The sequence below is a fragment of the Oncorhynchus keta genome, chromosome 26, assembly GCF_023373465.1.
Source record: "Oncorhynchus keta strain PuntledgeMale-10-30-2019 chromosome 26, Oket_V2, whole genome shotgun sequence".
In the NCBI taxonomy this organism is placed as follows: Eukaryota; Metazoa; Chordata; class Actinopteri; order Salmoniformes; family Salmonidae; genus Oncorhynchus; species Oncorhynchus keta.
The window spans coordinates 35,727,266-35,753,352 of record NC_068446.1 but is presented as its reverse complement, the minus strand read 5'-3'; positions in this window follow the sequence as shown (position 1 = coordinate 35,753,352).

The window sequence follows — 26,087 nt, the reverse complement described above, 5'->3', positions numbered from 1 at the left end:
ATGGGAGTCAGGGAATGAGAACACCACAGACAGGATTAATATCCTTGTCCAAATGAACACACTGTTTTTGAGGTGTTTGATAATGTATTTAGTTACTGCTTTCTGTGATTTTTAAATGTAACCTTTATTTAATTAGGCAAGTCAGTTGAGGATAAATTCTTATTTACAATAATAGCCTACTCGGCCAATCCCAGACGGCACTGTGCCAATTAGGTGGTGCCATTTGTGCACCACCCTATGGGACTCCCAATTACAGCCGGATGGAATACAGCCCGGATTCAAACCAGGGACTGTAGGGACGCCTCTTGCACTGAGATGCAGTGCCTTAGACTGCTGCACTACTCGGGAATATAATGGTCAGAATATAGTATGAATTGTGTACAAAAAAAATGACTAACGTGCATAACTTTATAAATCCATATTTAACGAGTATACAACCTGCATGCCTTAAAAGCCCACACCAGTAGAAATCCACTTCGTCGAGCTGAAACACTATGGCCAGAGCTTACCCATGATATTGCACAGTGATTTAAGTCAATAAGTCCCTTTTTTAGTCAAAGTATGATATATTTGGGCTTCAAGTGACAATTCCGAACTGCCCACTCTGTGCAAATCCTTGTGAATGCGGTGCCCTTTCCTATGATATGACATGCTTTTAATTTTCAGCATGCGTTTTGTTTCAGGTTTGGGTTTTATCTGAACCTTTCCACTCACCAGCATGGCATTGTTTATTAATCAGAAGGTAGGATGAGCTAGTTGAAAATGTTAAAGTGGGCTTCTTTTTTAGAAAAACACTACATGACCAAAGGTATGTGGACACCAGCTTGTTGAACGTCTCATTCCAAAATCATGGGCGTTAATATGAAGTTGGTCCCCCCTTTGCTGCTATAACAGCCTCTACTCTTCTGGAAAGGCTCTCCAATAGATGTTGGAACATTGCTGCGGAGACTTGCTTCCATTCAGCCACAAGAGCATTAGTGGGGTTGGGCGCTGACGTTGGGCGATTAGGTGTTCAATGGGGATAAGGTCAGGGCTCTGTGCAGGACAGTCAAGTTCTTCCACATCAATCTCGACAAACCATTCCTGTATGGAGGGCATTGTCATGCTGGAAAAGGAAAGGGCCTTCCCCAAACTGTTGCCACAAAGTTGGGAGCACAGAATCATCTACAATGTAATTATATGATGTAAAAATGTCCCTTCACTGGAACTAAGGGGCCTAGCCCGAACTATGAAAAACAGCCCCAGACCATTATTCTTCCTCCACCAAATTTTACAGTTGATAGTAGGGATTGTGGCAGGTAGCGTTCTCCTGGCATCTGCCCAATCCAGATTCGTCCATCGGACTGCTAGATGGTAAAGTGTAATTCGTCACTCCAGAGAACGCGTTTCCACGGCTCCAGAGTCCAATGGTGGCACCAGTCCAGCCGACACTTGGCATTGTTCATGGTGATCTTAGGTTTGTGTGTGGCTGCTCGGCCATAGAAAGCTATTTTATGAAGCTCCCGACGAACAGTTATTGTCTTGACATTGCTTCCAGAGGCAGTTTGGAAGTTGGTAGTGAGTGTTGCAACCGAAGACAAATTATTTTTACGCGCTACGCGCTTCAGCACTTGGCAGTCCCGTTCTGTGAGCTTGCGTGGCCTACCAATTTCCGGCTGAGCCGTTGTTGCTCCTCGATGTTTCCACTTCCCAATACCAGCACTTACAGTTTACCTGGGCAGGTCAAGCAGGGCAGACATGTGACAAACTGACTTTTTGGAAAAGTGTTATCCTATGACGGTGCCACATTTAAAGTCACGGAGCTCTTCAGTAAGGCCATTCTACTACCAATGTTTGTCTATGGAGATTGCATGGCTGTGTGCTCAATTTTATACACCTGTCAACAACAGGTGTGGCTGAAATAGAGAAATCTACTAATTTGAAGGGGTGTCCACATACTTCTGTACATATTGTGTATATCTTTTCTCTGCCTAAATAGCAGGAAGCAGATTGTAAAGTCAACTTTCCCTATCTGTTCTTGACTATGGTGACACCATTTACCAGATTGCAGCAGCCACTACTCTTAAACGTTTGCATGCTGTCTACCATAGCGCCATTCGTTTTATCATAGGTGACAGTTTTAATACTCACCACTGCATCCTTTATCAAAAGGTTGGCTCGTCCTCAATAAAGTCCTGGAGATCACTTCATTACGCCCTTTTTGTTTACAATGTCTACACAAGCTTCCCAAACGTACCTAACTTTGTAGTTAAAGTATAAAAACACGAGGTTTGGTTAACTCTTGAGGTTCCTTGGGTCTCCACCAAACTAAGTAAATCCGCTTTTAGTTTTAAAGCACCTCATTGCTGGAACCAATTACAAAATGTATTACAATTGGATGTTCTGGTGCTGCTCGGGCAATTGAAAATATTGATTGCGGACCTTCATACTGAGGAGTGTAACAATTTTTTTCAATATATGTGTTGTGATGTATTTTTTTTAGTTTGTTTTACATTGTATCGGATTTTGAGTAGATTTGTCTTATGAATTGTATATGCATGGCTTCCTTGTGAAAGAGACCCTGGTCTCAATGGTGACTCCCTGTATAAATAGAGGTAAAATTACAAATGAAATAAAAACGTGGCCACCTGAGCCATGGAGCAAATTAAAATAGAGTGTGCAAACATGTTTTTGCACCTCCCCTTTTTTTACGAGAAAATTATCATAAGCCATTGTATAATTTGTAAATGTTCACTTATTGTTTAGCTAGTATGTGTTAAAAAAATATACAAGCATTTTATAAATGGTAAAATTGCGTGATATGACAGTATTTTGCAAACCCGTTCGCCCCATCGCCCCAAGATGGATATTTTTAACCATTAAAGTTTTACTTCACTACACGCTCCACTGCTTTGATTGGTGTAACGTTAGCTAGAAACTACAAGTGTCTAACAAGACAATGAAAAGGCACCCGCAAAAGAAAATTCAAGGAACTGTTACAGTACATGTCATTTGCGACATGCATGATCATGAGCAAAGTCATTGTATCCTATCATTTCACTTCCCCTATGAGAACAATGAGCACTGGCTGACTTGTCTTTGATGTACCGCAGCCTAAGCCTGGCAGCAGCCAACCTACCAAAGTCCATTACAACATAGCTGATATGCATTTTTCTACCTTTCAATAGTCATCATATTCTTTCCGTGACAGTAATTTATGGAAGATGCCAAATCTTTGAAGATAACAAAGGCCAGTGGTTTCCATCTGAGTTGAAGTTTTCCCTAAATCAATTCTTATGACAAATCCAGCTCCAGCCATAGAGCCAGCTGGCTAATCTTTTGAATACGTTGTAGTTAACAACAGTAAGAACAGATAACATTAGCTATCAGCTTTAGATAAAGTTAGCATGCTAGCTAGCTACACTGACAGCTGTCAGTGCCCTATTTATTGAGGTTTATCAACTCCAGATGGAAATTCCCACGCCCAATTCGTGAATATGCATAAGCAACCTTCATCATTCTTCGGAGGTGGAACATAAACGTGTATTTCCTCTCGAGGACAGGAAATTACAGTGAAATAGTCCTTTAACTTGTTTGACCGTTTCTCCAAAAAAGAAACTAGAGAAATGGAGAGGGAACATATCAAGCACATGCCCATTAAGAAAGGCAATTACCCTACAGGGAAATTCAGTGAAATCAATTGATGGGTAGAGACCATGACATTTCAGATAAAAGCCCTGGGTGGCTGTTTGAGATAGTGCTGCCTGAAATAGTAATATTAGCTAATGGAGTTAAGGACTGTCAATTTATCTCTCCCATCTCCCATTCTGCGCAGTCAGGTAAACACATTTATACACAGGCGGTTTGGTGACAATGATCAATGGCTCTTGACATTGTATGTCTGCCACTATATCTAATGGCATATTGGACAAGGGGGGTTATTGGCACATTGTAGTAGGGAGGGGAAAAACTGACACAATTTTGCCGAGGTATGAATATTTTATCTACTGAACTCATTAGATAGTTCTCCCTTTGGGGAGCACCAAGTTTGTTTCGTGCCAGATTATTTGCATGATGAATTATACATGTTTATATTCAGCTATTTGAAAACATACAGCTCCCAGATACTGACGATGAACAAATGAAGCCTTAGGGGGACTGTTGAGGAAACTGGCTATATTTATTCGCACATCAAAAGGCGTGCTCCTTGGCCCAATTTAGTGTCTACCTCACAATATTCCTAGCCACGTTGAGTAACAGTAACCATTTCATTACTTTGAAAGGCCACTTTAAAACTTTCCTGTCAAAAAATACTCATCGAGTCAAATTTCACCTTTATTTATTTAACCAGGTAGGCTAGTTGAGAACAAGTTCTCATTTGCAACTGCGACCTGGCCAAGATAAAGCATAGCAGTGTGAACAGACAACACAGAGTTACACATGGAGTAAACAAGTCAATAACACAGTAGAAAAAAAAGGGGAGTCTATATACAATGTGTGCAAAAGGTATGAGGAGGTAGGCGAATAATTACAATATTGCAGATTATCACTGGAGTGATAAATGATCAAATGATCATGTACAGGTAGAGATATTGGTGTGCAAAAGAGCAGAAAAGTAAATAAATAAAAACTGTGGGGATGAGGTAGGTGAAAATGGGTGGGCTATTTACCAATAGATTATGTACAGCTGCAGCGATCGGTTAGCTGCTCAGATAGCTGATGTTTGAAGTTGGTGAGGGAGATAAAAGTCTCCAACTCCAGCGATATTTGCAATTCGTTCCAGTCACAGGCAGCAGAGTACTGGAACGAAAGGCGGCCGAATGAGGTGTTGGCTTTAGAGATGATCAGTGAGATACACCTGCTGGAGCGCGTGCTACGGATGGGTGTTGCCATCGTGACCAGTGAACTGAGATAAGGCGGAGCTTTACCTAGCATGGCCTTGTAGATGACCTGGAGCCAGTGGGTCTGGAGACGAATATGTAGCGAGGGCCAGCCGACTAGAGCATACAAGTCGCAGTGGTGGGTAGTATAAGGTGCTTTAGTGACAAAACGGATGGCACTGTGATAAACTGCATCCAGTTTGCTGAGTAGAGTGTTGGAAGCAATTTTATAGATGACATCGCCAAAGTCGAGGATCGGTAGGATAGTCAGTTTTACTAGGGTAGGCTTGGCAGCGTGAGTGAAGGAGGCTTTGTTGCGGAATAGAAAGCCGACTCTTGATTTGATTTTCGAATTGGAGATGTTTGATATGGGTCTGGAAGGAGAGTTTGCAGTCTAGCCAGACACCTAGGTACTTATAGGTGTCCACATATTCAAGGTCGGAACCATCCAGTGTGGTGATGCTAGTCGGGCATGCGGGTGCAGGCAGCGATCGGTTGAAAAGCATGCATTTGGTTTTACTGGCGTTTAAGAGCAGTTGGAGGCCACGGAAGGAGTGTTGTATGGCATTGAAGCTCGTTTGGAGGTTAGATAGCACAGTGTCCAATGACGGGCCGAAAGTATATAGAATGGTGTCGTCTGCGTAGAGGTGGATCAGGGAATCGCCCGCAGCAAGAGCAACATCATTGATATATACAGAGAAAAGAGTCGGCCCAAGAATTGAACCCTGTAGCACCCCCATAGAGACTGCCAGAGGACCGGACAGCATGGCCTCCGATTTGACACACTGAACTCTGTCTGCAAAGTAATTGGTGAACCAGGCAAGGCAGTCATCCGAAAAACCGAGGCTACTGAGTCTGCCGATAAGAATATGGTGATTGACAGAGTCGAAAGCCTTGGCAAGGTCGATGAAGACGGCTGCACAGTACTGTCTTTCATCGATGGCGGTTATGATGTCGTTTAGTACCTTGAGTGTGGCTGAGGTGCATCCGTGACCGGCTCGGAAACCAGATTGCATAGCGGAGAAGGTACGGTGGGATTCGAGATGGTCAGTGACCTGTTTGTTGACTTGGCTTTCGAAGACCGTAGATAGGCAGGGCAGAATGGATATAGGTCTGTAACAGTTTGGGTCCAGGGTGTCTCCCCCTTTGAAGAGGGGGATGACTGCGGCAGCTTTCCAATCCCTGGGGATCTCAGACGATATGAAAGAGAGGTTGAACAGGCTGGTAATAGGGGTTGCGACAATGGCGGCGGATAGTTTCAGAAATAGAGGGTCCAGATTGTCAAGCCCAGCTGATTTATACGGGTCCGGGTTTTGCAGCTCTTTCAGAACATCTGCTATCTGGATTTGGGTAAAGGAGAACCTGGAGAGGCTTGGGCGAGGAGCTGCGGGGGGGGCGGAGCTGTTGTGGTCATAAAATAATGTGTTTGCAGCTATGTGTATGATGGGAGAAGTTCTGTTACTCATTTCTCAACAGTGTTGTTGACAAATAGAAAGACACGGCTGAGGACAATTAAGAGAAATTTAAAGAATACAACCTTGCTTGGACCACATAAATACATGACAACTGGTCCAAGGTCAGATTTGCTACTAATCCCACACTAATTATGGCTATGACTGAGGTATGAAGACCTGGTCCTGTGTCTGGTACTAGGGTACAGAACGTAGACAGAGCCTTGGGTCATCTCCAAGAGCTTCTCCAGCTCTAGTATAAGCTCAATTAGAACATGACAGACCTGACAATTGGCTGTAGGGCTATGGCCTCCACACAATCAGGTTGTCCATTTCACACCCTGGTGATCCCTCATCTCCTCGCTCCACAAGGGCTCAGAGGGCCCGAAGATCCCAAATGGTTCTCTGACCTCCCTTCAAGTCTCAGTGTAGATGGCTTGAGCAGGCTTCTCTTCAACTGTTGCAAAGTAGACTAAAATGTATAAGTAGTTGCAAAGTTGCTAATTAGCTCAAACCGCCTGTGATTTGATTTGATCGAACACACAACCTTTGCATTGCTAGACGTTAGCGTTACATGCGCACCTATCCTCCCCGACCAACCTCCCTCCTTTCATTTTTGTCTTAAAGGAAAATTCCAATTCTTTTGATATTTTTTTTCATTAGTCCATTATTGACATCATATGAGGCTAAATTCATTTTACTGGATGATTTCTGTATTTTGAAAGTTACATATCTTGAAAACTTGATTGCTGACAATCAAAACATTTTTGAGACTTTGTCAAAAATAGACTAATGAAACAAATACCAAAAGATCGTTTTTGGGTGGAGTTTTCCTTTCAGTAAGTAACCATCTGTAACCATACCAACATATCATACTAATTTGAGTGTCACAGAATTACATCTTATATGTTACGTTTAGTCTTTGAGGCCATGCTGATCTATTTCACTATTTATTTTGCTCTTTGGAATTAAGCTAACATGTTATTCAACAATGTGGTGAGTCTGTGGAGACATGGAGCTTTAAAAAGACTGAGGCGTTGTCAAGCAAATACAATTTTGCCGTTATCAATCTAGTTCATTTACAGTTACAAGTTGACAGTAATAATTATTCATGACATGTCATTTTAGCAATGCAAGCAAACAACACAAACAGCAACCAAACTTCTATTCGAGTAAAGAATTCACCTCAGGCAACCCTACTACATGTTCAATGTGTTGGAGGAGAATGAGAGATGGGAAGGGACTGGGAAATAGTCAGAGAGAAAGAAAAAGAGATTGAAAGATAGAGGAATAGAGAAGCAAACAGCTCCAATAGTCTGTCTCCCCAGTTAAAGTGGAACATATTGTATCATTGATCGTAATTTCTTGTCAGAGCTAATGTTGACCTCAGTGGGTTGTCATTTAGGGAGCTGGCATGCAAAAGCCTCTCACAATTACCGGCCCCAAAACCACAAATATCCCTCCAAACAATTGAATCAAAATGAAGATTTTCTGCTCCAAAGCATCATTACTTTCTTGTTGTGCTCCATCCCATTGCTTTGAATGTGTTAACCTTTTCTGCGGGTGGCAGTATCGCCCTGCTCCACAGATTAGCTACTGACGCATTTATCAGGGGATGACAAATGAGCTGTCCTTCCAGATGCCTGATTACTTGACCTTTATTCCACACAAGCCAAGGGGGCCTGACAGAGCTAAGTGGTGCCAGTCTCAAGTAGGACCCAGCCGGGGGGAAATGCATGTTTGGAGGTGTCTATTACAATGCAATGCCATGCGGCCAATTTAAACCCAAATTAACCAAGAAGTTATTAAGATTGCCTGTGGTCTGCTGAGGTAATTGAAATGGTTACATTCCTTGAACAGGTAGAACCAGGCAGATCACATTCTATTTGTAGCAGAGAGGGTGATAAGTATTCAACATTAAAAGCGAGGAAAGTAAATTGTTCATTTAGGCGCTCTGATTGGAGATCATTATGTGTTGGGGCTGGTGTCTGGAGAGGAATGCAGCATTCCCCTTTTCTCATTTTCTGAAGGTTTTCAGCTTGTCTCTAGTTTTGTCTTGGAGCATATTGTCATTTACTGCTATAATTGCATGTTTTTTCCTCTGCAGTTCTCGAAACTGAAATGGGCTCTGCAACAACAGGCTATTATGTCACAACAGATAGCAATTCCCAATGATGAGCTATAAGTACCCTCTTTCATTAAAGTAGACTGTCATCCCCCACATGCTGTACCAGAGATCTGTATATAATGACGAGATGCTCATGTCTCCGCCCTAACAATGGGAGTCATTGTCCCAAAGGAGGGAAGGCAGACGACAAGCTTATGTCCAAAATACGACCATAGAAACGCATTGGGCTTATTTTGGACAGATTTTGGCGAGAGTGAAACGGAATGTTGTGACTATAACTACTGTTCCCTGGAGGAGGGAAACGAGGTATAACATACAATGAGGAGTCGCATTCTTGCGACTTCAGTTGAAGCATCTACAATCACACCTGACAAGGCCAATGAAATCCGCGGCTCGCTGGAAGCCCCGCCTTCCACGGGTGATAAGCGTGATGCTTGAAACCATTCTTTTAATTGCACACCGAGCCTAGGAACGGGCGGCGCAGGACCAAAAAGGTGTTGTACCTGTTTCCTTCCTTCAAGGAATAGTAGTTATTGACACAACGTTACGTTCCCTTTCAGTCAGTCAACTTCGGTACAACATACTGTGGGGAAATATAAACATGCCCCAAGCTGACCCCAACGGATACTAAATGAAACAATCCATGGCCCAGACCTGACCCCAATAAATGTGTCCGTCTGGTATTGGGCACATGGGGCACCACCTAGTGACTTTTCCCCTGTCCCAGCCATAAGCACCCTGTGGGCTACACTGGGAGTAGTGACATCCAAGCAATAAAACCTCACAAAAGTGTGTGGTGATGCCCAACCCTTTGTGACACAAATATCTCCTACAGTCAACCCTTTAAGACAATGCCCAAGAAGCTCCCAGACCCCTGGTGGAGTGGGTACGCACACATCTAAGTAACCCTTGCGCCTTGCTGCTATGTGCCAGGTAGATAGCCTCCACTGTCCGGTGGGAGAGACACTGCTTACAAAGCAGTGGCCAGGCACGACTCCAATACCATCATTAAGTTTGCGATGACAGATCACCGACAACGACAAGACAGCCTATAGGGAGGAGGTCAGAGACCTGGCCTTGTGGTGCCAGGACAACAACCTCTCCCTCAACGTGATCAAGACAAAGGAGATTATTGTGGACTACAGGAAATGGAGGACCGAGCACACCCCCATTCTCATCGTCGGGCCTGTAATGGAGCAGGTTGAGAGTTTCAAGGCCTTGGTGTCCACATCACCAACAAACTAACATAGTCCAAGCACACCAAGACAGTCGTGAAGAGGGCACGACAAAACCTATTCCCTCTCAAGAGACTGAAAATATTTGTCATGGGTCCTCAGATCCTTACAAGGTTCTACAGCTGCACCATCTCGACCGTCCTGACTGGTTGCATCACTGCCTGCTATGGCAGCTGCTCGGCCTCCGACCGCAAGGTACTACAAAGGGTAGTGCGTACGGCCCAGTACATCACCGGGGCCAAGTTTCCTGCCATCCAGGACCTCTGTACCAGGCAGTGTCAGAGGAAGGCCCTAAAAATTGTCAAAGACTCCAGCTACCCCAGTCATAGATTGTTCTCTCTGCTACCCCATGGTAAGCGGTACCGGAGCACCAAGTATAGGTCCAAGAGGCTTCTAAACAGCTTCTTACCTCCAAGCCATAAGACTCCTGAACAGCTAATCAAATGTTTACCCAGACTATTTACATTGCCCCCCTCTTTTACGCTGCTTCTACTCTCTGTTTATTATCTATGCATCGTCACTTGATTAACTCTACCTACATGTACATATTACCTCATTTACCTTGACTCACTGGTGCCCCCGCACATTGACTCTGTACTGGTACCCCTTGTATATAGCCTCGTAAGTAATTTTACTGCTGCTCTTTAATTATTTTGTTACTTTCATTTCGGGTTTATTTATTTATTTTCTTAAAACTGCATTGTTGGTTAAGTGCTTGTAAGTAAGCATTTCACTGTATGGTCTACACCTGTTGTTTTCGGTGCACGTGAGAAATACAATTTGATTTTATTTGAATTGGGGAAAGCAGAGCTCGAATCCGGACACCCTTTTGGAATTTGCTGAAGTACACTTAAGTATCAGAGTATAAATCATTTAAAATTCCTTATATTAAGCAAACCAGGGGGCACAATTTTCTTGTTTTTTTTTATTTGACGGATAGCCAGGGGCACACTCAAACACATAATTTACAAACGAAGCATTGTGTTTAGTGAGTCTGCCAGATCAGAGGCGGTAGGGGTGACCAGGGATATCCTCTTGATAAGTGTGGGAATTGGACTGTTTTTCTGTCAAAATGTGACAAGTACTTTTGGGTGTCTGGGAAAATGTATGATAAACAGGTACATTATCTTCTTTAGGAATGTAGTGAAGTAAAAGTTGTCAAAAATATTAATAGTAAAGTACAAATACCCCCCAAAAACTACTTAAGTAGTACTTTAAAGTATTTTTACTTGAGTACTTTACACCACAAATCAATCTATGTTTTACATTTTAGATTCTTCAAAGTAGCCACCCTTTTGCCTTGATGACAGCTTTGCACACTCTTGGCATTCCCTCAACCAGCTTCACCTGTAATGCTTTTCCAACAGTCTTGAAGGAGTTCCCACATATTCTAAGCACTGGTTGGCTGCTTTTTCTTCACTCTACAGGTCAATTCATCCCAAACCATCTCAATTGGGTTGAGGTCGGGTAATTGCGGAGGCCAGGTCATCTGATGCAGCACTCCATCGCTCTCTTTCTTGGTAAAATAGCCCTTACACAGCCTGGAGGTCTGTTGGGTCATGGTCTTGTTGAAAACCAAATGATAGTCCCAATAAGTGCAAACCAGATGGGATGGTATATCGCTGCAGAATGCTGTGGTAGCCATGTTGGTTAATTGTGAATTGAATTCTAAATACATTTTGTAAATAAATTACCGACAGTGTCACCACCTCCTCCATGCTTCACGGTAAGAACCACACATACGGACGTCATCGATGTCTGACAAACACATGGCGGTGGGAACCAAAAATCTCACATTTGAACTCATCAGACCAAAAGACAGATTTCCACCAGGCTTAATGTCCATTGTTCGTGTTTCTTGGCCCAAGCAAGTCTCTTGTTCTTATTGATGTCCTTAAGTAGGGGTTTCTTTTCAGCAATTCGACCATCAAAGCATGATTCAAGCAGTCTCCTCTGAACAGTTGATATTGAGATGTCTATTACTTGAACTCTGTGAAGCATTTATTTGGGCTGCAATTTCTGAGGCTGGTAACTCTAATGAACTTATCCTCTGCAGCAGAGATAACTCTGGGCCTTCCTTTCCTGTGGTGGTCCTCATGAGAACAAGTTTCATCATAGCACATAATGGTTTTTGCGACTGCACATGAAGAAACTTTCAAAGTTCTTGAAATTTTCCAGATTGACAGACCTTCTTGTCTTAAAGTAATGATGGTCTGTTTCTCTTTGCTTATTTGAGCTGTTCTTGCCATAATATGGACTTGGTCTTTTACCAAGTAGGGCTATCTTCTGTATACCACCCCTAACTTGTCACAACACAGCTGATTAGCTCATACACATTAAGAAAGAAAGAAATTCCACAAATTAACTTTTAACAAGGCACACCTGTTAATTGAAATGCATTCCAGGTGACTAACTCATGAAGCTGGTTGAGGGAATGGCAAGCGTGTGCAAAGTTGTAATCAATGGTGGCTACTTCGAAGAATCTCAAATATATATATATTTGTATTTGTTTAACACCTTTTTGGTACTACATGATTCCATATGTGTTATTTCATAGTTTTGATATCTTCACTATTATTCTACAATGTGGAAAATAGTTTAAAAAATAAAGAAAACTGCTGAAATATGTATGTGTGTCCAAACTTTTGTCTGGTGCTGTACATATAGACATTATGAAAAGTATTTTTTAGATTTTTTATAATAGCATCACTTTTCGCATGATCCAAAGCAGCTTTGCGCATGCACACTGTTGGTTAGAGAAGACCGTGAGCCTCCCTTCAAGTGCCATCTGAAGGGGCCTGACACCGCCTTGTGGACTGGGAGAGATTCGTTATTTGCCACTCTTCACCACTCTCAACCATCATGTGACTGAATATAGAGAAGGGACACTTTTCATTGCACCCACATTTGGGAGACACAACCCCTTTTGTGTGAACATTGTGGAACTTAGGGTTGACACAACTGTATTTATGCGCCAAGGGTTGCCTGAAGCCCAGTCCACTCTGGGTTTGCGGGTTCCAGCAATCAGTGACGTACCCCAATTGCCAGCGCACCTTGGATGTACTTCTGTCACAACAAGCCTCACTGAGTTTAGGCGGTAAGATGTGTCCCGGTACTTGCCTGGCACCCATCGCTGAACCCCATTGGTGTGGCTGGCTTCGGGTTAAGCAGGTGGGTGTTAAGCAGCGCAGTTTCAGGGGACGCATGACTCGACCTTCGCCTCTCCTAAGCCCGTTGGGGAGTTGCAGAATTGAGACAAGATCGTAATTGGATATGATGAAATTGTGGAGAAAAATGGGATGTAAAATGCAATCATGAAAGTTACCATACCCACCAGTCATAGGTATCGAAACCACAGCACCTTATAACCCAGCTGGAACAGGGACAAACAGCTCTAAAAACCAGACTCCTTCTGTGGAAACAGACAGGAGCGATTCGTAATTAAATCTAAGTCCCAGGAATGAAACCAATTGCCTATAGAACATTGTGAACATCATGAAACTCGTTGTAACAGAGGGAGCTTTAAACATGGGCAAGCCTCCAAACTAAGTTGTGTTTCTGTGAGAATGTATGGACACAGCGGGCGCCAGCAATGGCTTAGCACCCCGTTTGACCGTAAGCAAATGTGGGGGCACTGATTTCACAGTAATGTTGTTGTGGAGGTCCTCATCGGGGTTACCCGAGCCAAGTGCACGGAGGCTGCTTCCTCATTGGAGATGCCCACAATCCCCTCTTCCTCCACTCGCTTCAAGTCCAGGAATTGGAAATAGGAATGTGAATGCCATTATGCAATCCCACCGATCCTGGTCGCCTTCTCTCTTCGAATAGCCTCTGGTAACAGGCAACAGAGATCACATGGACAGGGAGACATTCGCCCTGAGCAACAACCCGGTCCATGTCCTCATCCTGCAACTCTGACCCAGCCGAGGTACGGGCACCAGGGAGAGGACGTCACTATCGGAAACACCAAGCCCTGTAAAGAATACTACACGATTGTCAAGAGAACCTGCGCCGCAGACTAGTAGGATAGCAGTGCCAGCCGTCCCTTAGTCTTCCACACAAACTGATTAGAGCGAGGGCAGCCTGAGCATTCACTGAATCGAGACATTAAAGACAACAAACATTCGTGTCTTTTAATTCATTGGGTCATGGTCGCGAATCCAAACCCAGTCTTTGTTGTTTTGGTCACGTTAGCCATCTTACTTATTGCTATCGCCAGGCCGAGCAATTCAAAGAATAACTCATGTTCATGATTAGTAAACTTATGATAACCATACAAACTTCAGCACACAATGGTCAGGGGGTGACCACACTCTACCACTAAGGGGCAGTTTAGTTGGCGCAACGTAATAAACTCCTGTTCCAACTGATTGTTTAGTAGCGTAAATCTATCCTGTTCACATCGAGGTGAAGAATGAATCGGAGCCTCACATTTATCCATTGTGGAAGGCGAGGCTTCCAGTGAGGTGCGGATTTCATTGGCCTTGTCAGGCAGCATTGCAGATCCTTCAACTGAAGTTGTGAGAGTGTGACTCCCCATAGTATGTTGTACCGAAGTTGACTGACTAAAAGGGAAACTCTCACTTCGCCTTTTCCTCTCTGGCTGTACTCAATAGCTGAAGCAATGTGGTGGAAAAGTGACTAAGGAGGTCAACCCTTTGGAACTGTCAAGTGATTTTGCTCTTTTCTGGGCCTGCTGTATCAATCATCATTCTAAATATTAGCTAGCTACAGAATATAAGTTCCCAAAGCCGGCATTAGAAGAAAAAAAGCATCAATCTTTAGCATGATGAAGCTAGGATGCTATTACTAATCAATGCTATGTAGTTTGTGTTATGCAAGTGTTTTTCTTTGCCCCTCAATGACTAAAACATACATACCACTTACAAAAGTACATTTGTTCCTGCTAACTTTCCGCAACTCTGCGAATAACTGGTCAAAGATTTGCCCAGACTGTTTACCAGAAGACAGTTTTTTTCTGGTAAGGGGTGCTCCCTGGTAAAGTTTCAGAAATATTACAGCTAATCATCAAAGAGCCCTACTCATCAAAATGAGGCACCCAGTCCTCAAGATAAGCCTGTTGAGAATACCACTCTAGAACAATGTTCACTGAGAGAAGGACACCTGAACTGCATATACCCTTATGCTTATGTTAACATTGGCCTACAGCAGTCACCTAGGTTTGGTGATGCTTTAGATGATACAGGCCTGGTAGAGCATGAGGGACAGAGCCAGTGTCCATTCTCAAGATGTGACAAGCAATCTGTCTTTTCTGGTATGGGGGAAGGGTCGATCAGTGCTGAGGTGGAAAAAAAGAGCCACCCAAAGGCCATTAATATGCCCCTGCTGTGGCAGAAAGGATTGGTCACTGGTTATGGCACAGGTACCACATCAGTGGATTGATAAAATAACAGAGACATGGCCTCGGGTTATAAGGGTGTGGGATAATATTAGATAGTGAATTAACTCCAAACCCCCTGAGCATACAAAGAGGTGGTTTCTAATGTTACTACAAAACAATGGGATGTACTGCCACTAGAAATGAATGAAAGATATCTAAACAACTCTGCTATGAGTTATACAAGGTTGATTCTTAACGCTCTTGAAGGGTGATGCATTGCGTACTGTGGTGTGTCACTGCCTTCTCAGTGGTGTACAAGTCAATTCATACAGTCAATTGATCTGTAGTAAAAACCTCTGAGGACATCTGCATTGATCTAATAATTACATGTAGTTAAATGCACCTACCGGGGAAATCCCAAATACTCAACTCAAATGATCAAAAACCACAGGTAGAAAATATCTCACACTAACTGTGGCTTTAGAGAATGTCACCACTGTGGTACATTTCCATTTTACATATTAATGCTATAATATCATCTGTCATAAATAATTCCACTGAACCAAAGAAAGTTCATAGATTTCACATCCATGTTAGATGTCCTTTACTATGGTTGCAGAGCTACTTCCCTACCTCGAAACATTGTAAGACTACAGCAACTCTGGCTTGCAGTGCAGTGGCCTTGGGCAACTCTGTTAGTATTTTAAACAGCACACTCAATTTTATGACAAAATGACCTTTAAACATCCCGCAGACTGGAGGTCTTTTCAATCACCAATTAGCCCAGTCTATTCCACCCAAACCCTACTTCGTGGGAAGACTCATCGATTGCCCTCGCAGGTGCCAACATCAGCATATGCTGTCTTTGTATTCAGAACTAGCCTGGGCCTCGTCTCATTATCCCAGTGTTACCCCACTTCTCCATTGGTACTTTTCACCTGTACACTATTTTTGATTTTGTCATTGAATTGGTAGTGATGATTGTGGTAATGGTCTCACAGCTGAAACTCAGTCAAGTTCTATTTTCGATTGTGTAGATAAAAACAAAACTGAGGTAATTCTCAATGCATATTTCCTCTTTAATAAAAATGTTGGATTGTGAGAATGCCAAGTCATAACAGATTCACATTGTCCATTACTTTAAATAAAACTGCTGTATTTCAGATCAGATGGTTGGCTAGTTTTCATTTGGATTACCAACCAAATGCTGTAGATATTCCTATAGCGGGGCATGTTGCATACTAACATGGCTCTACATAAAGCCATAAAGCCTTCTGGGAATTAAAAGTTAATTAGCTATGATGACTAAACTCTGGGGATCCTAATTAGGCGTACGGCATGACTGCCCACCAGTAATTAAATGTCATTTTTCTCTCAGTGCGCTAAGCCTCGGAAACCTTGGCTGGAAAGGTCGACTGCAACACGTTCACCTACGACCACTGTGGAGTAAATAACAACAGGGGGAAAGTCGAACTCAAAACGAGAAGGTTAAGCTAATTCGGTTTGATTTTCTCACGTAAAAACAAAACCACATTGAACAAAATAACACATTATGAAGAACAAACGTGCAGGAGATACAAAGACAAAAATAGCAATTCAGCCGCATTTGGATCGGTTATAACAGATCATCAAAAGAGCTGCAATGTAACATGTTCTGGGTCAAAAGCTTAAATGACAGTGAGTAGAAGAGAGATGCACAGCATGTTGTAATTCTTGGCATATTTAACAACAAACACCCTGCAGGCTATGTACTTCAGGATAATCGCTTCTATCTCAGTTGGTCTCAATGGGCTCTGAGAACACAGTTCATTGGCTTTGAAAAATTTGTGTAATTGTTCAGCTTAATTATAACTCCACAATAGAAAAAAATGGATCACTGGAATGTAATCTTTTTCAAATGCCTTTGTGGCAAAAGGACTCCAACATCCCTGCTGTGCTTAAGAATTATAAACACAACAGGCAGTCACCTTGGTAGGACGTGATCTGTCCATGGAAATTTGAGCTGAGCCTGAGCCACTATCAACTTATTATGTCTACCCCTGGAGAGGGATTAAAAGCCTATCAAATACAATTCTTGACTTTGTCTGTTTATTGCACTGTTCAATACACAGCCGTGTGCAATTGGCTTCTGAGATGAAATGTGAAATGTTATCAAGGAAAGCTAGGCACTAGGTTTGAATGAAAAGAAACATTTGTGTCATTCATGTTCTCAGTGAGTTGCTACTATAGTTTCTTTTAACCAGATGTAGGCTAGCTGAGGGCTGATGGTCATCATGTTGGGGACGGATAAGCCAGCTGTGTTGCCGTGGTGAACCAAGAGCCCCATTGAGACAGAGTATCAGAGGAGATTGATTGTTGACACACTTTATTTGACAGAATCCCCCATGTCCCCAATGTCAAGCCATGAGGTCAGATAGAACAGGGGAGCCTATTCTAACAGAGCAGTTGCAATAGAGTAAAAGGGAGAGATGGAAAATAAAGTGAGAGATGGAGCTGAAGTTGTGAGTGAGGTGACTATGGTCAATGTGCAGATGTATTCAAAATCATAAGGGAAGCTGCTGTTCAATGGATTATGAGCAACTCTATACTCTGAAAAATAGCAGCCCGTGGCTTTTCAATGATGGAATAAAGTGTATTTTCATTAGTCTTATAAAGGAGTCTGACAACTTGGCAAACAGAACTGGTGTTATTGGTGTTTCCTTAGGATCAAAGCATTGTACTCCACACTGAACAAAAAAGTAGATCACATTTTTTTACACATCTGCGAAAGGTTGTATAGTGGTGTAAATGCATAAAATATATTCTATGAATTAGTATCGATTTGTTTAAGCATATGCACAACAGGTAAAATGTCAACCTATAACACATTTGCATGACGAAATGAACATTGAATATCTGTCAGCCTGGACAGATACAATTAGCATATCTTGCGCATTTAATTAGGTTTGACATGATAGGCTACTTAGTTGGCAAAACAAATCTTTGTACAAGGTTACACTCTGTGTGTCTAAACTGCTACCTAAGCAGACAAAATGTAAACTAGTCAGTCAAGCTTCCATAAGTTTTCACATGGTGGTATGATAAAAACTGATCATATAACAACATTCAACACTCTCTCTCATCAGTACAGTAACCCACCGGGAAAAACTGATCATATAACAACATTAAACACTCTCTCTCATCAGTACAGTAACCCACCGGGAAAAACTGATCATATAACAACATTAAACACTCTCTCTCATCAGTACAGTAACCCACCGGGAAAAACTGATCATATAACAACATTAAACACTCTCTCTCATCAGTACAGTAACCCACCGGGAAAAACTGATCATATAACAACATTAAACACTCTCTCTCATCAGTACAGTAACCCACCGGGAAAAACTGGTTGAATCAACATTGTTGACACGGCATTTCAACAGAAAAATCCAATGTGATTTCGTTTAATCAACTAGGAAAATTGAATGGATTTGAGAAAAAGTCCTCAATGTAGAGGAATTCTGTATTTCTTTCAACCAACTTTGAACCTGAATCCAATGGCATGGTTCCATTTTTTGTTGATTTCATGTTGAATTCACATTAGTTGGCAACTCAACCAAATGTAAATTAAAACTAGATGTTGAATTAACATCTGTGCGAGTGGGAGCTGTCTTTTCCCTTTACTATATTTCAAAGTGTCTGTTTTTGGTACAATGCTAACAGACCACCATAAGCTAGCTCCCCATTGGCTATGGCTGACCATTACCCCAGAGACAGGCAGGGCATCAGATCATTGAGCAGTGGAATAAGGCCCTGACATTTGCTCATGGTCTGATTCCCCCACAGATCATGCTGCGTCAAATGGCCAGTGATATTTACCACTGTGGAAAACGATACCAGCCCAGCCAGTGCTGCATGGTACATCTGCTAATCGCATCACACTTAGATACAGTTCCACAGGCAACAATGTGCCTTTGTGGACAGCAAGGATTTACAGCACTATTCCATTGGTATATCTCATGAATCAATTATTCTTTAATATTAGCATCATCAAAATTAAGCTACAACTACCACCCATGTTATTTCTGTCTGTGCTAGTTACAAATAACACCTCTGTTGTTTCTGTCTGTGTTAGCTACAAATAACACCCCTGTTATTTCTGTCTGTGATACCTACAAATAAGACCCCTGTTATTTCTGTCTGTGCTAACTAAAAATAAGACCCCTGTTATTTCTGTCTGTGATACCTACAAATAACACCCCTGTTATTTCTGTCTGTGCTAGTTACAAATAACACCCCTGTTGTTTCTGTCTGTGCTAGTTACAAATAACACCCCTGTTATTTCTGTCTGTGCTAGTTACAAATAACACCCCTGTTATTTCTGTCTGTGCTAGTTACAAATAAGACCCCTGTTATTTCTGTCTGTGCTAGTTACAAATAACACCCCTGTTGTTTCTGTCTGTGCTACCTACAAATAAGACCCCTGTTATTTCTGTCTGTGCTACCTACAAATAAGACCCCTGTTATTTCTGTCTGTGCTAGTTACAAATAACACCCCTGTTATTTCTGTCTGTGCTAGCTACAAATAAGACCCCTGTTATTTCTGTCTGTGCTAACTACAAATAAGACCCCTGTTATTTCTGTCTGTGATACCTACAAATAAGACCCCTGTTATTTCTGTCTGTGCTAGTTACAAATAACACCCCTGTTGTTTCTGTCTGTGCTACCTACAAATAACACCCCTGTTATTTCTGTCTGTGCTAGTTACAAATAACACCCCTGTTATTTCTGTCTGTGCTAGTTACAAATAACACCCCTGTTATTTCTGTCTGTGCTAGTTACAAATAACACCCCTGTTATTTCTGTCTGTGCTAGTTACAAATAACACCCCTGTTGTTTCTGTCTGTGTTAGCTACAAATAACACCCCTGTTATTTCTGTCTGTGTTAGCTACAAATAACACCCCTGTTATTTCTGTGACAGTCATAAAACACAGGATGATCTGTCAATGATTTACAGTTTTTATCAATTGCGTAATGCATTATTTGAAATTGTGGTTAAACATACCTATAGTAGAACAACATAGTAGAACAACATAGTATAACCTATAGTAGAACAACATAGTAGAACCTATAGTAGAACAACATAGTAGAACAAAAGAGTAGAACCTATAGTAGAACAACATAGTAGAACCTATAGTAGAACAACATAGTAGAACAACATAGTAGAACAACATAGTAGAACAACATAGTAGAACCTGTAGAACAACATAGTAGAACCTATAGTAGAACAACATAGTAGAACAACATAGTAGAACCTATTAGAACAACATAGTAGAACCTATAGTAGAACAACATAGTAGAACAAAATAGAACAACATAGTAGAACAACATAGTATAACCTTTCTGTCTAGTAGAACCTATAGTAGAACAACATAGTAGAACAACATAAGACCTATAGTAGAACAACATAGTAGAACCTATAGTAGAACAACATAGTAGAACAACATAGTAGAACCTATAGTAGAACAACATAAGAACCTATAGTAGAACAACATAGTAGAACAACATAGTAGAACAACATAGTAGAACAACATAGTAGAACATATAGTAGAACAACATAGTAGAACAACATAGTAGAACCTATAGTAGAACAACATAGTAGAACAACATAGTAGAACAACATAGTAGAACCTATAGTAGAACAACATAGGAGAACAACATAGTAGAACCTTAGTAGAACAACATAGTAGAACAACATAGTAGAACCTATAGTAGAACAACATAGTAGAACAACATAACCTATAGTAGAACAACATAGTAGAACAACATAGTAGAACAACATAGTAGAACCTTAGTAGAACAACATAGTAGAACAACATAGTATAACCTATAGAACAACATAGTAGAACAAAAGAGTAGAACCTATAGTAGAACAACATAGTAGAACAACATAGTAGAACCTATAGTAGAACAACATTAGAACCTATGTAGAACAACATAGTAGAACAACATAGTAGAACCTATAGTAGAACAACATAGGAGAACAACATAGTATAACCTATAGTAGAACAACATAGTAGAACAACATAGTATAACCTATAGTAGAACAACATAGTAGAACCTATAGTAGAACAACATAGGAGAACAACATAGTATAACCTATAGTAGAACAACATAGTAGAACAACATAGTAGAACCTATGTAGAACAACATAGTAGAACAACATAGTAGAACAACATAGTAGAACAACATAGTAGAACCCTAGTAGAACAACATAGTAGAACAACATAGTAGAACAACATAGTCTATAGTAGAACAACATAGTAGAACAACATAGTAGAACAAATAGTAGAACCTATAGTAGAACAACATAGTAGAACAACTAGAACCTTAGTTTAGAACAACTGTAGAACCTATAGTAGAACAACATAGTAGAACAAATAGTAGAACAACATAGTAGAACCTATAGTAGAACAACATAGTAGAACAACATTAGAACAACATAGTAGAACAACTGTAGAACAACATAGTAGAACAACATAGTAGAACTATAGTAGAACAACATAGTAGAACAACATAGTAGAACCTATAGTAGAACAACATAGTAGAACAACATAGTAGAACCTATAGTAGAACAACATAGTAGAACCTATAGTAGAACAACATAGTAGAACAACATAGTAGAACAACATAGTAGAACCTATAGTAGAACAACATAGGAGAACCTGTATTTCTAGTAGAACAACATAGTAGAACCTAGTAGAACAACATAGTAGAACAACATAGTAGAACAACATAGTAGAACCTATAGTAGAACAACATAGTAGAACAACATAGTGAACCTATAGTAGAACAACATAGTAGAACAACATAGTAGAACAACATAGTAGAACCTTAGTAGAACAACATAGTAGAACAACATAGTAGAACCTATAGTAGAACAACATAGTAGAACCTATAGTAGAACAACATAGTAGAACAACAGTAGAACCTATAGTAGAACAACATAGTAGAACCTATAGTAGAACAACATAGTAGAACAACATAGTAGAACAACATAGTAGAACAACATAGTATAACCTATAGTAGAACAACATAGTAGAACAACATAGTAGAACAACATAGTATAACCTATAGTAGAACAACATAGTAGAACAACATAGTAGAACCTATAGTAGAACAACATAGTAGAACAACATAGTAGAACCTATTATTTAGAACCTATAGTAGAACAACTAGAACAACATAGTAGAACAACATAGTATAACCTATAGTAGAACAACATAGTAGAACAACATAGTAGAACCTATAGTAGAACAACATTAGAACAACATAGTAGAACCTATAGTAGAACAACATAGTAGAACCTATAGTAGAACAACATAGTAGAACAACATAGTAGAACAACATAGTAGAACCTATAGTAGAACAACATAGGAGAACAACATAGTATAACCTATAGTAGAACAACATAGTAGAACAAAAGAGTAGAACCTATAGTAGAACAACATAGTAGAACAACATAGTAGAACCTATAGTAGAACAACATAGTAGAACCTATAGTAGAACAACATAGTAGAACAACATAGTAGAACAACATAGTAGAACCTATAGTAGAACAACATAGTAGAACAAAAGAGTAGAACCTATAGTAGAACAACATAGTAGAACCTATAGTAGAACAACATAGTAGAACAACATAGTAGAACCTATAGTAGAACAACATAGTAGAACAACATAGTAGAACCTATAGTAGAACAACATAGTAGAACCTAGTAGAACAACATAGTAGAACAACATAGTAGAACAACATAGTAGAACAACATAGTAGAACAACATAGTATAACCTATAGTAGAACAACATAGTAGAACAACATAGTAGAACAACATAGTAGAACCTATAGTAGAACAACATAGTAGAACAACATAGTAGAACCTATAGTAGAACAACATAGTAGAACCTATAGTAGAACAACATAGTAGAACAACATAGTAGAACCTATAGTAGAACAACATAGTAGAACCTATAGTAGAACAACATAGTAGAACAACATAGTATAACCTATAGTAGAACAACATAGTAGAACAACATAGTAGAACAACATAGTAGAACCTATAGTAGAACAACATAGTAGAACAACATAGTAGAACAACATAGTAGAACCTATAGTAGAACAACATAGTAGAACAACATAGTAGAACCTATAGTAGAACAACATAGTAGAACCTATAGTAGAACAACATAGTAGAACAACATAGTAGAACAACATAGTAGAACCTATAGTAGAACAACATAGTAGAACAACATAGTAGAACCTATAGTAGAACAACATAGTAGAACAACATAGTAGAACCTATAGTAGAACAACATAGTAGAACAACATAGTAGAACAACATAGTAGAACCTATAGTAGAACAACATAGTAGAACAACATAGTATAACCTATAGTAGAACAACATAGTAGAACAAAAGAGTAGAACCTATAGTAGAACAACATAGTAGAACAACATAGTAGAACCTATAGTAGAACAACATAGTAGAACCTATAGTAGAACAACATAGTAGAACAACATAGTAGAACCTATAGTAGAACAACATAGGAGAACAACATAGTATAACCTATAGTAGAACAACATAGTAGAACAACATAGTAGAACCTATAGTAGAACAACATAGTAGAACCTATAGTAGAACAACATAGGAGAACAACATAGTATAACCTATAGTAGAACAACATAGTAGAACAACATAGTAGAACCTATAGTAGAACAACATAGTAGAACAACATAGTAGAACAACATAGTAGAACAACATAGTAGAACCTATAGTAGAACAACATAGTAGAACAACATAGTAGAACAACATAGTAGAACAACATAGTAGAACCTATAGTAGAACAACATAGTAGAACAACATAGTAGAACAACATACTAGAACCTATAGTAGAACAACATAGTAGAACAACATAGTATAACCTATAGTAGAACAACATAGTAGAACAACATAGTAGAACCTATAGTAGAACAACATAGTAGAACAACATAGTAGAACAACATAGTAGAACCTATAGTAGAACAACATAGTAGAACAACATAGTAGAACAACATAGTAGAACCTATAGTAGAACAACATAGTAGAACAACATAGTAGAACAACATAGTAGAACCTATAGTAGAACAACATAGTAGAACAACATAGTAGAACAACATAGTAGAACCTATAGTAGAACAACATAGTAGAACAACATAGTAGAACCTATAGTAGAACAACATAGTAGAACCTATAGTAGAACAACATAGTAGAACAACATAGTAGAACCTATAGTAGAACAACATAGTAGAACCTATAGTAGAACAACATAGTAGAACAACATAGTATAACCTATAGTAGAACAACATAGTAGAACAACATAGTAGAACAACATAGTAGAACAACATAGTATAACCTATAGTAGAACAACATAGTAGAACAACATAGTAGAACAACATAGTATAACCTATAGTAGAACAACATAGTAGAACAACATAGTAGAACAACATAGTAGAACCTATAGTAGAACAACATAGTAGAACCTATAGTAGAACAACATAGTAGAACAACATAGTAGAACAACATAGTAGAACCTATAGTAGAACAACATAGGAGAACAACATAGTATAACCTATAGTAGAACAACATAGTAGAACCTATAGTAGAACAACATAGTAGAACAACATAGTAGAACCTATAGTAGAACAACATAGTAGAACAACATAGTAGAACCTATAGTAGAACAACATAGTAGAACAACATAGTAGAACAACATAGTAGAACCTATAGTAGAACAACATAGTAGAACAACATAGTAGAACCTATAGTAGAACAACATAGTAGAACCTATAGTAGAACAACATAGTAGAACAACATAGTAGAACCTATAGTAGAACAACATAGTAGAACCTATAGTAGAACAACATAGTAGAACAACATAGTAGAACAACATAGTAGAACAACATAGTAGAACAACATAGTATAACCTATAGTAGAACAACATAGTAGAACAACATAGTAGAACCTATAGTAGAACAACATAGTAGAACAACATAGTAGAACCTATAGTAGAACAACATAGTAGAACCTATAGTAGAACAACATAGTAGAACAACATAGTAGAACAACATAGTAGAACCTATAGTAGAACAACATAGGAGAACAACATAGTATAACCTATAGTAGAACAACATAGTAGAACAACATAGTAGAACCTATAGTAGAACAACATAGTAGAACAACATAGTAGAACCTATAGTAGAACAACATAGTAGAACAACATAGTAGAACCTATAGTAGAACAACATAGTAGAACAACATAGTATAACCTATAGTAGAACAACATAGTAGAACAAAAGAGTAGAACCTATAGTAGAACAACATAGTAGAACAACATAGTAGAACCTATAGTAGAACAACATAGTAGAACCTATAGTAGAACAACATAGTAGAACAACATAGTAGAACAACATAGTAGAACCTATAGTAGAACAACATAGGAGAACAACATAGTAGAACAACATAGTAGAACAACATAGTAGAACAACATAGTAGAACCTATAGTAGAACAACATAGTAGAACAACATAGTAGAACAACATAGTAGAACAACATAGTAGAACATATAGTAGAACAACATAGTAGAACAACATAGTAGAACAACATAGTAGAACATATAGTAGAACAACATAGTAGAACAACATAGTAGAACAACATAGTAGAACCTATAGTAGAACAACATAGTAGAACAACATAGTAGAACCTATAGTAGAACAACATAGTAGAACAACATAGTAGAACCTATAGTAGAACAACATAGTAGAACAACATAGTAGAACAACATAGTAGAACCTATAGTAGAACAACATAGTAGAACAACATAGTAGAACAACATAGTAGAACCTATAGTAGAACAACATAGTAGAACAACATAGTAGAACAACATAGTAGAACAACATAGTAGAACCTATAGTAGAACAACATAGTAGAACAACATAGTAGAACAACATAGTAGAACCTATAGTAGAACAACATAGTAGAACAACATAGTAGAACCTATA